This window comes from Musca domestica, unplaced genomic scaffold (assembly GCF_030504385.1).
Source record: "Musca domestica strain aabys unplaced genomic scaffold, Musca_domestica.polishedcontigs.V.1.1 9, whole genome shotgun sequence".
NCBI lineage: Eukaryota > Metazoa > Arthropoda > Insecta > Diptera > Muscidae > Musca > Musca domestica.
Window position 1 is genome coordinate 22344776 of NW_026712435.1, and position 24057 is coordinate 22368832.

Below are 24057 nucleotides of genomic sequence, written 5' to 3' on the forward strand. Positions count from 1 at the left end.
ATTATATTTCTAAGAAATTGTGGGAACGGAAAAATAACGCCTCTTATTGAAAACCCCTACACCCCCCTATTTGTCTTCTCTGAAATTCCAATAAAATTTTTTGAATTTCTTCTCGACAACAATTAAAATTTAGCCAAACTCCTGCTGAGGCTGTGATGTGTAGGGCATCTATCTAAGGCTTGTCTGGTTTTCCATGTTATAAAATGTTTTGGCAGAATATCCACCCAAACACACACAGACATGTGTTTGATGTGAATCCTATTTGTTGTTGTTGTTGCTGTTCTTGTTGTATTTAAACTAGTATTAAATGTAAACAAATTGCTTAACATGCCTTGTTATCCCCTGGATCCCAAATCCTTTTGAGGTTTAAATGATGTAATTCTTTTTCTGCTGCTGCTGCTGTTGTTGCTGTGTTTGGTTAGTTTATTTATTTATTTTGTTTTTGTTTTTTTTTCTTTTTTTTATTCTTGATGCGTGTTGTTTCTTCGTCCTTTCTGTAGTACATCTTTTGGGTAACTTTGAATCGGTTTTGTTTTTGTTTTTTTTTTTTTTTTTTGGTTGCCTTTATACAAAAATCCGTTTACAAAAGATTAATTTCAGTTTACCTATGTAAAACTGTTGTCCGAACATATTTGACTCTGATTCTGTTGGTGTTCGAGATCGATACACATGAGTGACTGTCGGACTTTGTTTTGCTATTTTTTGAGTAAACAATTTCATCTTGGTTCTAGGAATTACACATGTTCGAATTTAAGACAGAATACATTGTGGCCAATTGAAGTGCGTAAAAACAAAATGAAAAAAGAAAACAAAATAAAATAACATTTTACACAAGGGACTGACACGATACATGCTCTCTAATTACTTTCAAATATAATTGCAATGTGGAGCAAAGAAAAAAGTATTGGCCAAGAAATCGCTCTTTTACTGAACAGAATAAATGCTCAAAAATTGATTTAAGAATTTAAGGTAATTACTGCAAGGGATTCTAAGCCAAATAATTGGAATAAAAAATGCATTTATATAAGTAAAAGTTAAAATTTTAAAATAAAACAAACAAGTAAGGAAAGCTCTAAAGTCGAGCGATGTTGACCATATGATGCCCTACACCACTAACCGAATTTAGTAGAGCTCCCGCAACAAAAAAAAAGTTTATGTTGGGAATTTATGTAAAGTAGATCATACCAACTGTGAACTTTATTTGAATGCGTATCATGGCTTTAGAGGAGTCACAATTTGGAAACTTTATCTATATAATCTACAGGGTGAGATAAAAAAGACGGTAACAAAGTCAAACGCCATAATGTTATATTTTTTTAAATTTTATTGAATGAAAGCTAAAAATATCGATAATAGCATCAGATTTTAGAATAACTTTAGATTTGTTCGAATTGATCACCTTTGGCACGAATTATGGCCTTCACGCGGCCAATGAAATCATTACATGCTGCCCGAATGTTGTTCTGCGGTATTTTGACCCATTCCCGGCGAAGCGCTTGCTTGAGGTGATCGACACTTTGGTATTTTTTAGAGCCAACCTTGCTTTCCAAAATACTCCAGACACAAAGGTCCAACGGATTGGTTTTCGGAGATTTTGGTGGCCATTGTGCGCTGGAAATGAAGAGAGGAACCTCATTTTGTAACCATTCTTGGGTGGCGCGTGCTGAGTCCTGTTGGAATGACCAAGGTCTGCGGCAAAAATGTGTGCGTGCCCAAAGAATATTTTCTCTTAAATATTCGGCATTAATTTTGATGCAACGGTCGATTAATACGAGCGGAGAGCGACCATCGGCTGTTATGGCGGCCCACACCATCATGGTCGGCGCTTTAGTTCTGGTGGCCAACAGAAGGTGCATATTTTCAGCTGACCTCTTTGGCAAGTAAACACGATCATTTTGATTGTTAACAAACTGCTGGATAACGAATGTTTTATCATAGGAGAAACCCAAATTCGGAAGTTCACCACTTTCGGCCAAACGAAGCTCATTAGCTCTTTGAGTCTATTTTCTTTCTGTTGCGGTGTGAGTTCTTGCACTTTTTGGAATTTCAATGGCTATACCCCGAGATCATTCTTCAATATTTGCGAATTGTTCAGCTCACGAGCCGAGCCATTTCTCGACCACTGCGACGCGGGTTTCGATCAAGTCGCTTCTTTACTTTTCGAACCATTTCTGCTGATGTTGGTGTTGTTGTTCTTTCGTCCACTTCCTTGACGTTGGGCTACGCTACCAGTATCACAGTATCGGTAATGAACTATGGTGCGGGATACAAAAGATTTATTCACATTTAAATGCTGAAGTGCTCTAACGATAGCCGCTTGTGGCTTTCCAGCCAAATACAAAGAAATCACACTATCACGCTGGAATTCCATCACGAATAACCTTTTTTCTGGAAAACTCTCATCAGAATGCTTTTGTACGCTTGTAAACAATATAATTAGTTGTCACTGGAATAATTTTAACAGCTGTCGGGCGAGTGGCTTTGAAATGACAGCAGTCTGAAGTTGGTTGCAGTTTTTTCATCTCACCCTGTATATAGACAATTCTCTTCCAGGGCGTAATGTCACAAGGAACTCCTTTTGTGGATGTTCAGACAAAATTTGGATGAAATCATCAAAATACCGGGTGTCGGGGGGTACCGTTATATTGGAACTATACGATATCATGGACCCATAAAGACAATTCTCTTTTAGGGGACAACATACTCAGAAGGAACCCCTTGTGTCGATTTTTAGACAACACCATTGAAAAATGTGGCTAAAATCATCCAAATATCGAATATCGGGGGGTACCGTTATATGGGGACTATAGTGGTCCTACATAGACAATTTTCAGGGGGTAAAGTACTCACAAGTAACTCCTTGTGCAGAATTTCAGACAAATTCATTAAAAATTGTGGCTAAACTCATTAAAATACCAAACATCGGGGGGTACCGTCATATGGGGGCTATACGTTATCGTGGCTATCTTTGAACTTGACCTGCCTGCAGACAAAATACAAAGCTGTGCAAAATTTTAGCAAGTTTAGTTAGTTTTGACTCTAGCGTGATTACGGCCGGACAGGCCTAAATCGTCTTAGAATTTTGCGCTGATCTAGAATATATATATTTGAGTGGGTCTTCAAATTATTATATCGATGAGTTACAAATGGAATGTCGAACGGAGGGTAGAAAAAGTCATATTTTTCGACATTTGTACCATTTATGGTATTTGATAACCCCTCGTAATCAGAATGAATGATTGAAATTGTTATGGTCTACACACACACATACACATATACCCACACTTGTTCCAAATGATTTTTCCACACCAAAAACCCCTTTATGTTTTTACTTACATATATTCATTATTTGAATTCCTATCATTACTTTGTTGGTAATAAATATTTTTGCATTAAATAAATAAGATTCCATATCAACAATACGGCTCCGCTGGTCCATAAATGTGAAGTATAATTGGCACACAACACAATGGCTTATGAATCTTAATTATAATGCTTCACAGTTATCGTGAAATACAACCAGCTTTAGCGTTTGCTATTAGCCAAAACATGTCCTAGTGCTTGTTTCTCTAACACATTCTAATAAAAAAAATTTTGAAACAGATACGAGTATTTTTTATTTGTATGCACAATCGGCTGGCATTCATAAAATGAAAAGCCTTAAACGAAATATTTGTTTTTTTTTTTTTTTTTTTTTTTTTTTTTGGAGAGTTATGAATTGCTCTGATGACCACTGAATTATTGGCCATCATTTTAATTACAAACAAAACCCTTGATAACGAAATAACTCTTCATAGAAAAGTCGTTAAAAACAAAATTATGACAAGCAATGGGTGAGCGAGAGAGTGTGTGAGTGTGCAATAAACACCCATGTTTGCCATAAATATTTTATGAGTATTAATGTTGATAGACATTTATGCGTTACTATATCAAAAAAAAAAAAAAACAAAACAAAAATTGACCATAAACCTGTTTTGTTGGAAATTTCTCATTCCCCCATTTTCATTTTTCCCCTTGTTTAATAAATTATATGAATTTATAAGCAATTCTATGCATAAGTCCACAATAATAACCCATTTGGCAAAATTAAGCCATGTGTTTATTTGCTACGTACCAAGCAGCGTATGATGTACGGCAAACCATGGACCAATAAAGATATTCATCATACGTCACATAGCTTCGTTTACGATGGACAATAATTTTTGTTTAATTTAAGATTGTTTGATGGGAAGCTAATAATAAACCAGTAAGGAAAGCTCAAAAGTCGGGCGGGGCCGACTATATGGTAAAAAGGTTTATACAGGGCATTTCAGAGCTCTATGAGATATTTGGTACAAAATCAAAATCTATCTAATTCTATCGTGCATTTTACGAACTATAGCTATCTCTGAACCGGGTTTCTCCAAATTTTACGTATTAGCTTCTAGACTGGTGATTTGGGCTGATATTGACCATTTAGTACACATTTAACCCGAAATCGGATGAAGATATATATGAGAGCTATATCCAAATCTGAACCGATTTCGATAAAATTTAAAACAGCTATTCCTGTGCTCCATCTAATACCTGGTACCAAATATCACGGTTGTGGAGTGAATATTACGAATGTATGGGACTAAAACTCTAAATCGGATGAAACATATATATGGTTGCTATATCTATATCTGAACCGATTTTCACTAAATTTGATATACTTGTTTCTAGGCTGAATTTGGTCCGATGTACTAAAATTCAGTCCATTTGGACTTATATCGGCCATTTGGTGCACAATTAACCCGAAATCGGATGAAGATATATATGGGAGCTATATCCAAATCTGAACCAATTTCCATAAAATTACAAACAGCTATTTCTGGGCTGTATCTTATATCTGGTACCAAATATCATTCTTGTGGAGTGCATATTACGAATTTGAGAGGCTTAAACACCAAATCGGATAAAACATATATATGGGAGCTATAGCTATATCTGAACCGATTTTCTCCAAATTTGATATACTTGCTTTTAGGCCGAACTCGGTTGGGTGTGCCAAAATTCAGGTAATTTGGACTGATAGTGGACATTTGGTGCACATTTAACCCGAAATCGGATGAAGATATGATGAAAGATATATATGGGAGCTATAGCTATATCTGAACCGATTTTCTCCAAATTTGATATACTTGCTTTTAGGCCGAACTCGGTTGGGTGTGCCAAAATTCAGGTAATTTGGACTGATAGTGGACATTTGGTGCACATTTAACCCGAAATCGGATGAAGATATATATGGGAGCTATAGCTGTTTCTGAACCGATTTTCTCCAAATTTGTTGTATTTGCTTTAAGGCTAATCTCGGTCACATGTGCCAAAATTCGGGCCATTTGGGCTGATATTGGTCATTTGGTGGTCAATTAACCCCAAATCGGATGAAGATATATATGGGAGCTATATCCAAATCTGAACCGATTTCGATAAAATTTAAAACAGCTATTTCTGTGCTCCATCTAATACCTGGTACCAAATATCACGGTTGTGGAGTGCATAGTAGGAATGTGAGGGACTTAATGATCAAATCGGATGAAAGATATATATGGGAGCTATAGCTATATCTGAACCGATTTCCTCCAAATTTGATATACTTGCTTCTAGGCCGAACTCGGTTGGGTGTGCCAAAATTCAGGTAATTTGGACTGATAGTGGATATTTGGTGGGAGCTATATCTAAATTTGATCCGATTCTCAGCAATTTCAATAGGGTTCGTCCTTGGGCCAAAAAAAATATTGTTTGGAAAATTTTATCTCAATCGGATAATAAATGCGACCTGCATTTTGTTCACAAGAATACATGGACAGACGGACGGACGGACAGACGGACTGACATGCATAAATCGACTCAGAAAGTGATTCTATGAAGGTTCTCAAAAGTAACTATGGGTCTATCTCGTTTCCTTCTCCATGTTACAAACAAATGCACAAAGACATAATACCCTTACCACTATGTGGTGTAGGGTATAAAAAGCAAATATAAACGAAGCTAAAAACCGCCACGAGAGAAATATAAATTAAAGACAAATTAGAAAGTTTTTTTTTTTTTTTTTTTTTTTTTTTTTGGTGGAGCTCTTTTGTGAGGATATCTCTAGAATCTTGGATTACATTTTTGTGCTATAAAATGTAAAATGAAAAATAATATTCCCTCATTGGTAAGTTTTTTTCACCAAAGTCATCATATACAAAAGCTGAAAAAGCCAAGTGACCCCTCCCTTCGCCGGGATGAAATCATGATATTGGTAGCAATCGGCAAATATTTTAAAGCTATTTTGATACTAGGAACTGCCAGCTACTTGGTCAGCGAGAAGTCTACCCTAAAATTTTAAATTTGTTCCAACAGTTCGTGTTTAGCCTTTTTATACCCTCCACCATAGTATGGAGGGTATATTAAGTTTGTCATTCCGTTTGTAACACCTCGAAATATATATTTTAGACCCCACAGAATATATATTCTTGATCAGCATACAATTCTATGTCGATTTAGCGATGTTCGTCTGTCTATGGAAATTACTTTAGCTTCCGAACGAAATGAAATAGATTGATAAAATTTTGCTCAAATGTATATTATGTATGCAGGACTTTTGGGACTGAAAATGGGCCATGCAGGTCCACGTCTTCGTATAGCCCCCATATAACGATACCTAACTATTTTCGGTATTTTGATTATTTCACCGACATCATACACCGGAATTATTTTAAATTCCGTATTTGAATTTCTTAATGGATACTACAGCCTATGACAGAAAAATTGTCTGTGCAGGTTCACGTATTCGTATAGCCCCTATATAACGGCACCACCCGATATTCGGTATTTTGATGATTTTAACGACAATATTCAGCAAAATTGTTTCAAATTTTGTATTTGAAGTTCGTAATGGATACTACAGCCTGAGACAGAAAATTTTCCGTGCAGATCCACGTTTTGGTATAGCCCCCATACAAGGTTACCTCCCTATATTCGGTATTTTGATGATTTTAGCTACATTATTCACCGATTATTTTCAATTTTCGCATTTGAATATTGTAATGGCTTATGACAAAAGTTGCCTATGCAGGTTCACGTCGTCATAAAGACAATAATATAACGGCTACATTCGGTATTTTTAAGATTTTAATAGAATTTTAAACGGATTTTATTTTATAGCTTTTGCACATTACGGATGTTCATAGTAGAAAACGATCTCTTTCTCTCAACTACGAACATCAATAGTGACCTCAACATCAAGCTCTATCCCCTCACCCAATAACAAATTTAGTGAGCATATCCAGAACAATCTACATCTATCCATCCTAGACACCATCAGTGATACAAAATTAGTACCATTTAGTAACATTCGAACAATTAAAGTACGCATTGCAAAACCACCTCCATATGTTAACCATAGACAACAACAGTGATATCTATATTAAATTGCAGGATTTCAGCTCTATTTCTTCACACAATACCAAATTTAGTACTATTTAGTACTTTTCGTACAATTACAGTAAAAATGTTCAAACCCATCTGAACTCCAGATACCAACAGAGACTTCAATACCAAATTTGATGATTCCAGCTTTATCCCTTCACCCCATAACAAATTTAGTACAAATTCAGTACTTTTCGTACTTAATAAAAACGCATTTCCGAATCACCGCCAAATTATAAACCCAGAAAAACAATCTGTAATTCATATACCAAATTTCAGAAATGTATCTTTATTCCTTCACCCAATACCAAATATAGTACCATGCTGTACATTGTGTGCAATTATGGTACACATGTCCAAAACCACCTCTATATGTCCAGACTACACATGAACAGCGATCCTAATGTCAAATTTCAGATTTCAAGCACTATCTGTTCAACCAATAACAAATTGAATCAAATATAGCACTATTTAGTACATTTCGTGCACTATTAGTACACATTTCCCAAACCAAAAACCACCGACCTGGACCCCAATACAAATATGAAAATTTCTGCTATTTCTGTTCACCCCAAAACCAAAAAGTTCCAAATTAAATATTCGCTCACTTCGTACATATTTCGAAAACAACGTTAATAGATCAAACTAACTTTCCATCCTTTCCGTTCACATAATACCAAATGGTACCATTTTAGAACTTTTCGTTACCTTCAAGTTCGAATTTTCAAAAACCCTTTGGTACATCTATCTATCAGTGGCTCTCATTCCAAATTCCGAAGCTACAACTCATTCCGTTTGACCAATGCAAAGTATTCAATTTTTTAGTACATTTTAGTACTTTTTAGTACGAATTTCCAAAAACCCAGCCTTATCACACGCCGACGCACCAAGACTGGTCCTCGTGCAAAATTTCGAAAAGTACTAAGTTGGGCGCTGCTCAAATCGAAACTCTCCCTTAAATTTTTTCAAAAACTGAATTTCTTGCAGCTTAAAATGATTAAAAATATATCTTAGCTTCTCTTTAAAAAAAATCTGGTGCCCTGCTATATCCTCAATTGAGAAGTTTTATCATCGTTATCGAGGCGATAACGAGATACTTACGAATTTTGTATATCCGAATCTTGATAAGCAATAACTCATGAGCAATAAATAGCAATCCTCCTTAAAACCTTTTCCCAAAAATCGTGCCAATGCAAGCAATCATGGTATAATTCTGGTTTCACACAAAACGAAACAGATATCGTTGTCAATTTTGTTTCGCAGCGCTCAAACTGTTAAGAGGATATTTTCCAGAGTGTTACAAACTTTACGTTAAATTTCGTCCCCGCTCTATATGCCGGTGTATTTCCATGGAAATTAAAAAACAACAACAAAATAATACACATTGGGTATAATAATTGGTCATACATATGAAATGTCTGTGGGAATGCCAGCGTTGTTCATCATATTTGACTCGATGTTTTCATTCCGCTCACATTAATCCCCCGTTTAAACTGAAAATAAATGCAACAATGTCAGATCCAGGTTTAAAAAAAAAAAAAAACAAAAACACAAGTATTGTTTTCCACGCATTGGCATCCCGGACAAAAAAAAATAAGACAAGGAAAAATGTTTGCAAAAATTCTGCCCAACTTTTCACCTGGATTTTGACACGAAACAGAACACGGATGGATGTGTGTGGACAAGTGGACGATGAATGTTGTCCGTGTGTGTGTGTCCCGGTAGTTCATATGTAATTTATATTAAAAATGCATTTAAACTGTTGATTGCTCTTGTCCAATAACTTCAACGGACAGAGCAACGAATTGTTCAGAAATTTATTTCACTTTGGCCCAATTCACACGTGGAAAGAAATCACAGTTACTTCTTGGAAGAGAGGCCGGGCAAAAATTGACATTTACAAAACTTTGGGTTTTTATCCGACTTGTATTCTACGCAGGAATTCGGAGTTCCCCATACGTTACTCAGAAAAAGAAGAGGATTTTTTAAAGAATAAAAGAAGTAAAATCGACCTCGAATTTCGACTGAAAGAGCAGTGAAATAACTAACTTACCGACAGACTGAGAATCCACGACCAGACGAAAGGGCTGAAGCTAGAATCTTAAAATTCTGCACGAGGGTCAATCTTTGTGCGTTAGCAGGGGTTTTGGAAATCCATACTGAAAGGGTACGAAAAGTACTTAAATGTACTAAAAATGTAATACTTCGTATTGGCCAGACGGAATGAACTAATATTCTGAACTTTGGAATGAGAGTCACTGATGGAGTGTAGGATAGATGTAGCACAGCATTTTTGGAAATTCCAACTTTAAGGTTAAGAAAAGTACTAAAATGGTACTACTAAGCCTCTAAAATAGTACCATTTGGTATTATGTGAACGGATAAAGCTAAAAACTTGAAATTTGATATGAGAATCAAGATGGGAAAGTAAGTTTGATATGTGAAGGTAATTTTGGAAACATGTAGTAATGTGTGCGAAAAGTACTAAATGGTACTAAATTTGGAAAAGTTTGTTCCAGGGTGAACGGATGAAGCTGATATTTTGACATTTTGTATTGCAGTAACTGCTGGTGTTAGGATTGTCATAAAGAGGTAATTTTGGAAATGTGTACCACAAGTACAAGAAAAGTACTAAATAGTACTATATTTAATACAATTTGGTATTGAATAAGGAGATAGTGCTTCAAATATGAAATTTGGTATTAGGTTCGCTGTTAATGTGTGTATCTTGGACATATGAAAGCGATTTTGGAAATGTATTCTGAAATTGTACCAAAAGTACTGAATAGTACTATTTTTGGTATAGGGTTAAAGAATAGAGATAAAATTTAAAATATTTAGACTATTGATGGCATCTGGGATTGATTTTTGGTGGTAAATGCACTAAAGTACTAAATGGTACAAGATTTGGTATAAAGTAAGGGGATAGGGCTGAAATACTCTAAATTTATGTTAAAGTCTCTGTTGGTATCTGGAATTGGGATTTGGAGGTGGTTAATGGAAATGTGTACTATATTTGTACAAAAATTACAAAATGGTACTAAATTGTGTACTCTGTGAAGGAATAGGTTTAGAATCCTCAAATTTTAAACTGTCTGGGATTGAGATTTGGCGGTGGTTTGGAACTGCTTCCTATATTTGCATGAAAAGTACTAAATAGTACTGAATTTTGGTATAGGGTGAAGGGAAAGGCCTAGAATTCTCAAAGTTTAAATTGGTGTCTCTATTGGAGATATGGAAGTGGTTTTTGGAAATGTGTACTATAGTTGTACGAAAAGAACTTAGTAGTACTAAATTTGGTATTGTTTGAAGGAAGAGATATAAAATTCTGAAATTTGATATTTAAATTACTAATGGTATCCGGGATTTAGATTTGGCGGTGGTTTGGAACTACTTCCTATATTTGCACGCAAAGTACTAAATGGTACTAAATTTGGTATTGTGTTAAGGGATATGACTAAAATCCTCAAATTTTATATTAAGGTCTCTATTGGTATCTGATTTGAAATATGGAGGTGGTTTTGGATACATGTACAATTTTACATTTAGATTACTGATGGTACCTGGATTGATATTTGGCAGTCGTTTTGAAAATGAGTCCAATATTCGTACGAAAGGTACTAAATTTGGTATTGAGTGAAGGGATAGAGCTGAAATCCTCAAATGTTTCTATTGAAGTCTATATTGGTCTCTGGAATTAAGATATGGAGATGGTTTAGGAAACGTGTACCATAGTTGTACGAAAAGTACCAAGTAGTACAAAATTTGGTATTGTGTAAAGGAAGAGAGAGAGTGAAGGAGCTTGTTTTGGATACGCTTAATATAATTATACTAAATGGTACTAAATTTGGTAATGGAGGATATTAAAGAGCTGAAATAATGAAATTGTATATTAAGGTCATTGTTGTTACCTGATTATTCGAAAAGTACTAAATGCTACTAGGGTTTACATATGAAGTCCTTAAAATAGTTTTGGACAGAAAAATTGGATGTGGGACCATTGTGGTCCTCACGGTAAACTTCAAAATGAAAGATTTTGAAGACTTTTTGTTGTAAAAGGTAAACTTTTTCCTATCAAGATAAAAAGGAGCTAAGTTCGGCCGGGCCAGACAGTTCCAGTGAACAATGTCGCTAAAATCATGAAAATACCGAATATCGGTAGGTACCGTTACATGGGGGCTATACGAAGATGTGAACCTGCATACACAAATTTTTGTCGTAGGCTGTAGTACCCATTGCGAACTTCAAATACGAAATTTGAAATAATTCCCATTAAATAATGTCGCTAAACTCATGAAAATACCGAATATCGGGAGGTAGCGATATATGGGGGCTATACGAAAACGTGGACCGGCATGGCTTATTTACAAACTGAACCTGCGTCTTTATTCACCAAAATTTTTTCAAATTTCGCATTTAGAGTTCGTAATGGAAACTCCAGTCTGTGACAGAAAATTGTATATGCAGGTCCAGGTCTTCGTATAGGCCCCATATACCAATACCTCCCTATATTCGTTATTTTGACGAGTTTAGGTACAATACTCACCGAAATTATTTGAAATGTCGTATTTGAAGTTCGTAATGGATGCTACAGCCTATGACAAAAAATTGTCTACGCAGGTTCAGGTCTTCGCACAGCTCCGATATAACGGTACCTCCCTATATTCTATATTTTGATGATTTTAGCTACATTATTCACCGTTTATTTCAAGTTCCGAATTTGAATTTGGTAATGACTTATGACAAATAATGCCTGTGTGGGTCCACGTCGTATAGGCACCAACATAACGGCAATATTCGGTATTTTTAAAATTTTAACAAAGTTTTTTTCAGGATTTTATTTCCAAATTCGTTCCAAATAGTGGAGGGTATTCAGCCCGGCCGAACTTACTGCCTTTTAACTTGTTAAATTTTTCAATTTAAAATTTTTCGCTGACGAAGTAGCGGGCACTTGCTAGTACTTACATCAAATATAGTTTGTTTACATTACCTTGTAATGGATTATTCTGCTTACATGGCTACAGGATTCTTGCTGGGTACTTTTCTCGTTGCAGATATATGCAACTTTACATTCCTTCTGAATAACCCAGCGACGAAACCATTGCAATTCCATTTTATGGCAACCCAAAGCCAACTCGTTGCCGTATAATTTCCTGTATTTTTTTTTTTTTTTTTTTTTTGGTGAATAATTTTTACGGATGAGGTTTTTAAATATTTCATTTTCCCATTATGATTCATGGCTATTGTGTGAGTGTGGGTTTTTTTCGTAAAATGTGATTACGACAAACTGGCACTGGCGGAGCACATAAATGAAGACATTTTAAATAACCACTTTATTAACAGTTTACAATAAAATGCCAAAAAAGATGAAAAAAATATATATATGGCAAATTGGGAATGTAATAAAATATGTAGCACAAACACACACACACAGGCTTACATGGTTGTATGTTTGCACATTCGCTTATTATTATGGAAACAATTTACACAACTACTAATACTTAAAATAAAAACTCATTTGATTGAACTTTCCTACTTGTTAGGAAAAAAAGGCCCAACGACATTTATTCATTGATTTGGAAGGACATTTCCTTTTTTGAATATGTTTACGTTAATAAAGTAAAACCGAAAAAAAACTGCATCCACATCGCTCTCCATGTTTTTGGTGCTTTTTTCCTGTCGGCCACCGCCATCTCTGACGGAAGGTTTACAGTCGAGTTCACCTTTAATGTGGCCATAAAAATAACAATGGCCCGTGCACTTTTTATCCGCCTACAGTTTTTTCCTTCTTCTGTATTGTATTCAATAAGTTTCGTTACGTTTTCATTTTCATTTCAAATTAATTTTCACGCAATTAATTGCATTTTTGTTAACTCTACCATGATATTTATTTTATTTCATTAAGGTTTTATTTTATGTGAGCGCTATATGGGACCATCAGTGATGGTCTGTCGTGGATTTGCAAACGAAATGATACTTTAACATAAAGTTTTTATATAGGTGAAAAACGCCCATGGGAAGTCTTCGAACAGAGGCTTCAACAGAGAGTACGTTATTCGCTACAAATGCGAAATAGGATTTTAGACCAGAGCGTTACAAATTGAGTGAGAAACTTCTTCGAATTCGAGCGAAGTACTCGCGAGTAAAAAAAAATAGGAACGCTATATTTTTCTATGCCACACGAATAACAGCGTGTTGGCTTTGCTCGTTTTCGACGAAGAGAGAAATTCGCTTGAAATCGAGCAGATTCCAAGTGTAAACGGAGATCTCTTAAAAGAAAACAGGTCTTTACTTGTTGAGTGGTTGTAAGACACTTGAATACCATCTATCATTTGCAACGCATTTGAAAATTTTCCAAAAAATCTTAAAAATACCGAATATATGAAGTCGCCGTTATATTGGGGTGTATACGAAGACGTTGAGCAGCATACGAAACATATGTCATAGGCCATCACAATATTCAAACACAAAACTTGAAAAAAATCCGGTGAATACTATGTATGGTGTGAGTTATAAGAATATTCCTTAGGAACGACTTACGATAATATGACTTAACATAACATAGCACAACGTGTAAAAGAGAGGGAGAGAGAGAGACAGATACCAAAAGTACATATGTCTATCCACCATACCGCCATTAATCTTATGGAGAGGCCATAAACACGCATAGCTACCTCACACGTGGCAAGCAAACATACTTATCAGTTTGTAGTCTAGGTTACATCTCATAATCAAATTCAAAGATACCCACATAAAACCAGACCACATACGTGATCGTTTTCATTCGAGAGTGAAACTTGCTTCCGTGCGGGAGCGGTCAAAGAGTAGTCTATACGGAGCTGTTTTGTGTGCTGAGCCACTCCTGTTTGGAAAATTAAAGTGGAAATCGTCATTTGCTCCAAATTGAGTAAGAATTTGCTCTAAGAGTGAACAATTATTTTGTTTGTAAACAAAAGAGAGTTCGAGTACTCCCACTCACGAGTAAAATCAAGCAAATTGCAACTCTCAATGATGAAATGAAAGTGTTTTTTTAATGAATTTTCCGACTTTTAGCAGTCATAAAGTGACTCCTTATTTCGCGTGACATAGCCTTGTAAAGATAACAGGTTATTAGGTTGAATTGTAAGTAATTACGAATGCCGAAAATTCTATAGACAATTATTTAGTTGAAAATCTTTAAACAGTCATTTGTTAAAATGCATTTTCTTGTTTGGCAGAAGGTCTTTTTTAAATATCCTTTTGATAGGAGCCCATCTAATAATCCTTACTTGATAGCAGACCTACAACAGGCTTTGTTTTATTCTACAAACAAGAGAGCTTCAATAAAATTGTTATGATTTTTATAAAAATATCAATGCCTAGAAAACCTTCAAAAGGATGGAAGGAGGATGGAATCTTTAAAAACATTTCTAAAAATGGGAGTTCTTTAATAATTATTTGGATAAAAGACCTATTTTGGAAACCTTTCAATGATTTAAAAACTTTAAAAATACCCTGTAAAGAAATGAATAGGTATATATATATATATATATATTTCGATAGAAAACCTTAAAAGGATATGGTACGGATATAAGGCTTTTAAAATAATTATACATAGATATCCATTAAGAAAATGTCCGTAGATAAAGGACCATCAATGAACAGAAGATCTTCTTCTTCTAGGAAGAAAGAAAACATCTTAAGAAAGTCATCTATGATTAGAAGATCGTTTAAAGGTTCCAAGGGTTTTTCGTGGCAAAGAAGATCTTCTAAAAGCCCTATTTTGGATAGAAGACCCTCAATAGATAGAAAACATTCAAAATGTCCTCTGTGGGTGGAAGGCCACCAGAAGACGTGTTTAGATCCTATATGAGTGCAAGATCTTCCAAAGGTATTTTTTGCTTGGAAAACCACCTGGGGTATTTAATGGATAGGAGGTCTTCAAAGGGTCTTCTACTGAAAAGGTGACCTTCAAAACGACTTCTAGGGATAGGAAAGCAAGTGAAGTATTTAATAAATTAGAAATCATTAAAGTGTCTTTTATGGGAACGATGACCTTCAAACAGGTTTCAAAATGATTTCGAAAGGTATTTCATTGATAGAAGATATTCAAAAGGTCCTGTATGGATAGTAGACATTCTTTTGTGAAGTGAAGACCCCTATGAGGGTCACATAGATAAGAGATTTTTCAAAAAGTATAGTATTGGTTTTCAAAAGTTTTTCTGTTAATAGCAGATTTCAAAACTGTCTCAATGGATAAAATGCCCTTTGAACGTTCTCTGGGGATAAGAATTCTGGTTTTTATTTCAAAAAGGATAGAAGTCCCTAATAAGGCATTCTCTTAGTAGGAGATTTTTAAAATATATTATATGAATAAAATGCCCTTTAATCATTCTCTAGGCATAAAAAAACTTTAAAACATAAAAAGGTGTAAAATCGAGAAAAGTTACACTAGGCGTAGAATCAATTGTGGTTTTAATTTCAAAATATTTTCCTTAAGTACTACTGAAAATAATCTAACTTAACCTAATCACAGTCACACAATTGTTCATAGCTATTATAATATTCAAAGGAAACATTACGAGGATGCTTGTCCCTTCTCTCAATTGGTCTTGGTCACCTACTGAACGCATCGATGCTGTGTGTATGTGGGTTATGACCTTTATTATCTTACAAATTATCGTATGTGACAGAGGACAAGATCACTGAATTTTACACATGTAATATTTTATTTCGGCCGGGAAACTGATTATTTTGAAATACTTATTTTTAATTGTTAGATTTTCCCAGCATCTCACCCGCACTCAAAAGTATGTATAAAGTATTTTGTAGAAAAGTTATAGGCTTAGGAAAGGTTAAAGACTTTCCAAAATTTTTCTATACATCTTGAAACGATCTTCTGTGGTTGGTGGTCTCTTCTGGGTTGATAACCTTTAAAATCAAATTGAAGATGAAAATCACCAAATTTTTGTTTGCCCAAAATTCTGCAATTAATGTAAACAAAACAAAGATTACTCAGTGTAAGTAACCAATATCCAAGCCAATTTTCCAAGCAACTTTCCAAAAAAATCTCTCATGGATGTATTTTACAATGTTTTCGACATTTGGGACAAAATTGCGTGCCGTCCGTCACAACAGACCCAGGCTCTTCCCAGGCTCACACATATTTGAAATGCTACGCATTCCTGATCAGTTGCCGGCAAAAGCCAGTTGACATTTTTTTTCACGCCGTATAAACCTGCTAGCCATTCGTAACTATAATTGCAGTAGCGACATTTACAATTTTATTTTATTTGAATAAATAATTCATTGTGTGTGTATTTTTTTTTTTTTTTGCCCTTTTACAATGCATCCTTTGTATTCAACTGAAATATTAGTGGCGTATAAAGGTGTGTACGGGCGCTTGGCTGTATGTGTGTGTGTGTAACGAACAAAGTTTCAATTGCTAGACAGACACAAATTAATATTCTACAACCCGACATGTTATGTAATTAACGAGATCAGCTGTGAGGTTCGTTAAGTTCTCAGGTTCGAAATAATGGTATAAAAAATTCAGTTCAGGCCATTGAAACCCAAGCTATGTTAAGTGTTTTTCAGAAAAAGTAAAACAAAAAAACATAATAATTTCAGGTTTATACAGGTAGAAGCTCCTATGCTTATGTTTTGAAAAAAAAAACCGCCAAAATGTAGCAAACAGTTGGATTTGATGACATTTTCTCACTTTATTATGTCAAGGGTCCAAATTGAGCTCCATGTTCATCTCGTACAGGGATTGAAAGTTTCACAACAAAATAAGGTCCAAATTGAGATGTGGAAATACTTTTTGAGTTTTTTTTTTGCAGAAACCCACATTTGTTAAAACAAAAATCTTACACAAGTTACATACAACACGACCAGCATACCTTCGATCATGTCGTGATGGCGGCTATTCAAAAAACACATTTGTTAATTTATAGCTATCTGTAAGTGAATTACGTCTGAACTTTTTTTTAATTGATGTGAGGTTTTATACATATTTCTTTTTTTTTTGTCACTGGCATTGCTGTTGCTACATTTCACTTTGGTGAGTGTTAACAGACACGATTTGTGGCCAGGTTATATTAACAAAAACATACACACACAATGATATACATACATAGGCATACATATATGTATGTATTTTACCCTCCCCGTCAATGTCCAGAGATTAACGTCTATATGTACTGTGGTTGAGGGCAAAAAAGGACAGTTTTTTGTGCACAACCACTGACCGTAAATGAAGCTAAAGAATGTTAATTTATTTACAATTGCTTGATTGACTCTGAAGGGAATGGCTGAAAATACAACAGACAAAGGGACAAGAATTTCGAAAATGGAAGGGAAAAATTGTATCTATAATTGTCACAGAATTTTCGTGCACAGATATACAACATTAAACATTTCAGACTTGATGATATAATGGGTGAGCTGAAAAAACTGCAACCAACTGCAGACTGCTGTCATTTCTAAGCCACTCGTCCGACAGCTGTTAAAATTATTCCATTATTATATTGTTTACATACGTACAAAAGCATTTTAGTGAGAATTTTCCAGAAAAAAAGTTATTCGTGATGGAATTCAAGCGTGATAGTGTGATTTCTTTATATTTGGCTGGAAAACCACAAGTGGCCATCGTTAGAGCAGTTCAGAATTTAAATTTGAATAAATCTTTTGTGTCTCGTACTATCGCTCGTTACCGTGATACTGGTAGCGTAGCCAGATGTCAAGGAAGTGGACGGAAGAAAACAGCAACATCAACAGAAATGGTTCGAAAAGTAAATCCAAACCCGCTTCGCAGTTGCCGAAAATGGCTCGTGAGCTGAACATATCACAATATTCCATTCGGCAAATATGGAAAACTGAGCTCGGGGTAAAGCCATTGAAATTCCAAAAAATGCAAGAACTTACACCGACAACAGAACAGAAGGAAAATAGACTCAAAAGAGCTAAAGAGTTGCTTCGCTTGGCCGAAAGTGAGGAACTGCCGTATGTGGTTTACTCCGATTACAACATTCGTTGTCCAGCAGTTCGTAAACAAATAAAATGATCGTGTTTACTTGCCAAAGAGGTCAGCTGAAAATGTTTACCTTCGGTTGGTCACCAGAACTCAAGCGCCGGCCATTGTAATGGTGTGGGCCGCCATAACAGCCGATGGTCGCTCTCCGCTCGTATTAATCCACCGTGGCATCAGAATAAATGCCGAATATTATCACAGAAATATTCTGGAGGGTGTGTTAAAGCCTTGGGCACTCAAAACTTTTGGCCGCAGACCTTGGACATTCCATCAAGACTCAGCACCATCGCACTCAGCACGCGCCACCCAAGAATGGTTACAAGATGAGGTTCCTGGCTTCATTTCCAGCGAGGAAATGGCCACCAAAATCTCCGGATACCAATCCGTTGGACTATTGTGTCTGGAGTATTTTAGAAGGCAAGGTTGGCACTAAAAAATACCAGAGTGTCGATCACCTCAAGTAAGCGCTTCGCCGGGAATGGAACCAAAATACCGCAGAGCAATATTTGGGCTGCCGATAACGGTTTCATTGGCCGTTTGAAAGCCATAATTCGTGCCAAAGGTGACCAATACGAACGAATCTAAACTTATTCTAAAATTTGACGCCTTTCATTCAATAAAATTTAAAAAAAAATTAAAATTATGGCGTTTGACTTTGATGCAGTTTTTTAACTCATCCTGTATACACTCAGACCTCATATTATGCAATTGATGCCTTCCAAACTACATCGCATAAATGAAATTAGCATAAAACGATGCTTAAAAGGATGAGAAGGAAATCCAACCTCGCTCTTCGGTTGTCAATACAATTCCAGTTTTTATTTAAAAATATGTTTCTTAAGTACTATTAAAACTAACCGAACTTAACCTAATAGCAGCCACACAATTATTCTTATCTATTCTAATATTGAATACAGGTCACATTGCAGGGCTGCTTGTCCTTTCATTCAAGTAGTATTGCATACCTACTGAGCGCATCGATATCTGTGAGTTTGTGGGTCAAAACCTCTATTATCTCACATATTATTATATGCGGCAGCTAACAAAATCACTGAATTGTTGTATTTTATGGCAGCTGAATAATTGATAATTTTATTTAAAATGGATGAAGAACAGGATTTTAGAAAAAAGTATTTAAATGTTTAAACTTAAAAATAATTATAAAATTTAATATATTGATAGTTCTAGGTAACTGCCATGGTAGAATGAAGAAGATAAAGTCATTTAATCATATATTTACATTTTTTTTATTTGACATCTCATTGCCCAAATTTATCATAAATTCAAATTTTGATTGACAAAATCCCCTAAACAATTAACAATATATTGAACTATGTCAATTATTGAATTTCCTTTCAGTTCTTTTTAAAGGTTCCCATTTTTTCGCCAGCATGGAGGGTATAAACAGTATCGCCTGGCCAAACCTAACACCTTCCTTACTGGTTATAATTATTTTTGGCCTCGGCCCAAAATTGATCCCCTGATTTTGCTATATTGGTTTATTTTGAAGAAGACTCCAAAATGAATGCAACCAAAAATAAAATGTGACTAACAATAAATTGTGTGCCAAAATAGATGTAGAAAATTGTACTGCATTCATTTGTAATTCAGGCAATGAATGACACGCCTGGTACTTTTAAATGTCATCTTTATGACCACGACGACCAAGAAGTGGAAGAAGAACAAGAACATGAAGAGAGTGTTATTGTTTGAATTGTCAGTGGCAAAATAGAAATTGGCCGTCAACGAAGATAACAAAATACTTGCCAGAAAATTTTTGAGTGTTATATGCTGTTAGAGATTCTCTGACGGGGGTATTCAACTGAAACCGGGTTAAGCGGTTATATTGTATTCGGATTATTAAAAATAATTAGAAATTTCATTGAAAATTATAATGAAGAAATCATGTTCGATTTTTGTGGGTTGTCATAATTGCCTGGACTACGTGGATAGAAGCCTGTCACATATCCTACAGAACACAGCCTCGAGTGGAAAGTATTTTCCGAAAAAACGAAAAGAGAAATAACTCAGTCTTCTTAGAGTGTAATTTCAAGTCTACACGGTTCGAGGAACCCATGTAAAAAGCTTGAAGAAATAAATAACCCCCAAGGTCGGCTGCAATTTCAAATATGATTTTATTTTAAAATACTTTTACTTACAGTAGCTCCAAGCGAAACTTCATGCTACTAGAACTTGCCGTAGAGCAAAAGTTTATTGTTTTTATTTATTTAACAAAATAATGACATTTATTCTAAAACTTTTTTTTTTCTATATATATCTCTTTATTTACAATCTGTCTTTTAAAGACAATAAGCAAATTTGATGAATTACAAAAAGAACAGGAATTATGTAACTACAATAAGATACATAATTATTAAATACATTCGCATGGTAATGAGAAGATAATCTGGTTATCTGTTAGATTCTAATACTTATATATCTATCAAATATCTGTTAAAATCAAATACTTAAATCTAATACGTGTTTCCTTTTAAGTCTTCTTATTTCATTCGGGTTTATCATTAACGATTTTACTAGAGGATTCGGATGAACTCGCAACCTTTCTGTGTAATTGCTGCTTAGTCGTTTTATTTCTTCTTCAACTGAGGGTAGTTTGAGGTCTCTGGAAATTATGGTGTTTTTAACAAACCATGGAGCGTTAGTTATGAGCCTTAGCAACTTTGACTGGAATCTTTGGATGATATTAATGTTTGACTTACAAGATGTACCCCATAATTGGATTCCGTACGTCCACACTGGTTTAAGGATAGCTTTATAAACACGTAACTTATTGTTAAGGTTTAGTTTGGACTTTGGACCTAATAGCCAGTAAAGCTTACGACTTTTGATTTTTAATGCTGTGTGTTTAGCGCTTATATGTGGTTTCCAGGTTAGTCGACGATCTAACAACATACCCAAGTACTTCACTGTATCTTTCCTGGGAATTACCTCGTTGTTAATATTTACTGACGAACATTCCCCTCTTCGTAGAGAAAAAGTTATATGGCTTGACTTTTCAGAATTTATTTTTATGTTCCATCTTTTGAACCACTTGTCAAGAACATTTAGTTCATTTTGTGTGGCTGCGGATGCTAGTTCTGGGTAATCGTTTGCAGCAATGATAGCTGTGTCATCCGCGTAGGTAGCTAGTGTCACACTCAGATTTATCGGCATGTACGCAGTGTATAACGTGTATAAAATTGGTCCAAGAACACTGCCCTGTGGAATACCACCAAATTTCTATGCAAAAGCTTAACTCGTACAGCTTACATTTATACGGCAACCCTGTTGCGAACTGCGTCCAACTTCACTCGATTGTTGGAAAATGTATTTAGGAAAGTTCCTAAAAGCTAGTTTATCACAAATTTCCACGTGTTGTGTAGTTTACTGGCGAAAATATTAAAAACAATAAAAAGTGGACAGGACAAACTACTGTTGAAGTGAGAAATTTAGTAATTAAACATTACAAAAACCGTAAATCACTAAGTGAGATATCTGAGATTGTTAATAGAAGTCGATCAACAGTTCAGTACATCATAAAACGGTTCATGTGTAGAAAATAAGTTAAAAACGGCAAATAATAAATTATTTACCTTGTGTGATGAGAAGTATATTTTACGGCAGATCAAAAATTATCCATTTTTGAGTACGCCGAACTTCGCAAAAATTCCTGAAAAGGATTTGGGAAAAATATATTGCCCTCAAACAATAAGAAATATACTTCATAGTCGAATTACCGTAGAAGAAGAGCTGAACATAAACCTCTAATCAGCAAACGAAATCAAGAAGTGGGATTGCGATTTGCAAAGAGCACATATCAAAAGATTTTTCATTTTGGTTCAGATGGCAGACCTTATGTATGGAGAAAGGCCAATTAAGCGTTCTATGCCAAAAATATGAAGCACGGTGGTGGGTCAGTAAAGGTGTGGGGTTCATTTTCAGCTTCTGCACCTGGTGTATTGCATTTTATTGAGGGTATTATGGATCAGACTTTGTACCTTAACATTTTGAAAGAAAGTTTACCACTCTGTAAGTAAAAGCTCGGCCTTGGTGAAGATTATTATTTTTATCAAGACAATGATCCGAAATACACGGCTTATAAAGTGGTGGGTCAGTAAAGGTGTGGGGTTCATTTTCAGCTTCTGGACCTGGTGTATTGCATTTCATTGAGGGTTTTCTGGATCAGACTATGTACCTTAACGTTTTGAAAGAAAGTTTGCCGCCCTGTAAGTAAAAGCTCGTGCCCACGTCAGGGATACACCAGCCCAAAGTCTAGGCATAGAGAATTTATGGAACTATCTCAAGAGAAAAATCCGCCAGCATACCATATTTAGCAAAGAAGATTTGAAGAAAGCTTTGTTGGAAGAATGGCAAAAATTAAATGTCCCGTAATCTAACTTTAACATGCCACATACAGCAATTGGAAATTTTATATTATTTATTTCTAATGATCCGAAAGTCTGCTCACCACGTTTTCTTATCTGTATTAAAAAGCTCCCTATTTAACAAATATCTCTCATCTACTCTATGTGACCGCGATATTCTATTTTATTATAAAACCAGTAAGGAAAGGTCAAAAGTCGAGCGGGCCGACTATATGATACCCTACACTACTATGCGTATGTAGTAGAGCTCCCGTAACAAAAAAAGTTTATCTTGGGAATTTATGTGAAGTAGTTCTGATGAAGATCTATATCGAAGGTATATAAAAATCTGAACAGATCTCGATAAAATTGGGCAGAGGTATTTTCGGGCTGTATCTAATGTCCGGTATCAAACCAATTCTCATCAATTTCAATAGGGTTCGTAAATTTTGCAAAACAAATATGCGACCTGCATTTTGTTCACAAATAACATCGACGGATAGACGGACTGACATGCATAAATCGACGTGTTTTTGTACATAAAATCCATCGGTAACTTATTTCTGTTTTTTTTTTTTTTTTTTTTTTTTTTTTTGTCTTTTTGGATTCTGACCCTAAGCAGGAGTAACTCGCGTCTACGGGTAAACTTCGTATTAAACTAAATTATTTATGCATAAGTTCCTTTTTATAGCCTTCGAACCTATTTGATACATTTTGTCTGGTTAACCTCATTCAAATTAAATATATTCTAAATCCAGTGCCATCTAAATGTTCTATTAACATTATTTAAATAAAAATTGTATTTTTTGAAAACCGAATATTGCGATTCACTGATGCAATTTTCATTGGCTTTTTATTGGTTTGCTGATGAGACACTTGTGATGCCAAAATTGTCAAACAAAAAGGGGAAAAAAAACAATGTGACAATAAAATCGCCAATATTTATGAAGCTTATATAAGCACCATGTGAACTCTTTGGTACGAATATGTCTTTTTTTTTGGAACTGAATAAAATGTATTTGCTAGTTATTTTGAAGCATAAAACAAATATTACGTGTATGGGTCCCTTTATTTTATTGGTCTGCAATTCATATTTGTTCAATCATGCGGAAAATGTGATTTGTTACGGTAAAATGAACGTGTGAGGCATATGTGTGAATGTATAAAACAAAAATGTTTTTCTTTTTTTTTCAAATTATAAAACATTGCACAAAAACCACGGCAAGGTATTAACATTTAAAATCAGGG

The 24057-nt window shown here is 35.0% G+C and overlaps 1 protein-coding gene across 12 annotated transcripts in view; it reads left to right on the top strand.

Moving 5' to 3' along the window:
• Window positions 1–24057, top strand: part of LOC101889956 (uncharacterized) — a 414061-nt gene that overhangs the window by 353918 nt on the left and 36086 nt on the right. The gene's annotated exons all lie outside the window — the stretch shown is intronic.